At 7.3% G+C, this 301-nt stretch overlaps 1 protein-coding gene across 1 annotated transcript in view; it reads left to right on the top strand.

Moving 5' to 3' along the window:
* LOC119589144 (anaphase-promoting complex subunit 5-like) overlaps window positions 1-301 on the top strand; it is a 13,443-nt gene that overhangs the window by 1,598 nt on the left and 11,544 nt on the right. The gene's annotated exons all lie outside the window — the stretch shown is intronic.

The following is a 301-nucleotide window of genomic DNA, read 5'->3' as shown; positions in this document are numbered from 1 at the left end:
TATTAAATTTTAAATTTAAATTTTTTTTTAATTTTAAAAAAAATTTTAAAAAAATTATAAAAAAATTAAAATTTAAATTATTTTAAAAAAATTTTAATTCTATTTATTAAAATTTAAAAATTTTTTTTAAAATTTAAACCCCGATTTTTTCTTAAATTTTATCAAAAAAATTGATAAATTTATAAAATTTTATTTTTTAAATTTTATATATTTAATTTACTTTTTATATTTTATATATTTCCCTTTTTATATTATGAATGGTTTTTTTATTGAAGATATATTTTTATATGGGAAAAACAAA

This window comes from Penaeus monodon, chromosome 25, assembly GCF_015228065.2.
Source record: "Penaeus monodon isolate SGIC_2016 chromosome 25, NSTDA_Pmon_1, whole genome shotgun sequence".
NCBI lineage: Eukaryota > Metazoa > Arthropoda > Malacostraca > Decapoda > Penaeidae > Penaeus > Penaeus monodon.
The sequence above is the reverse complement of the archived record's forward strand: the minus strand, read 5'-3'. Positions and strand labels throughout refer to the sequence as shown.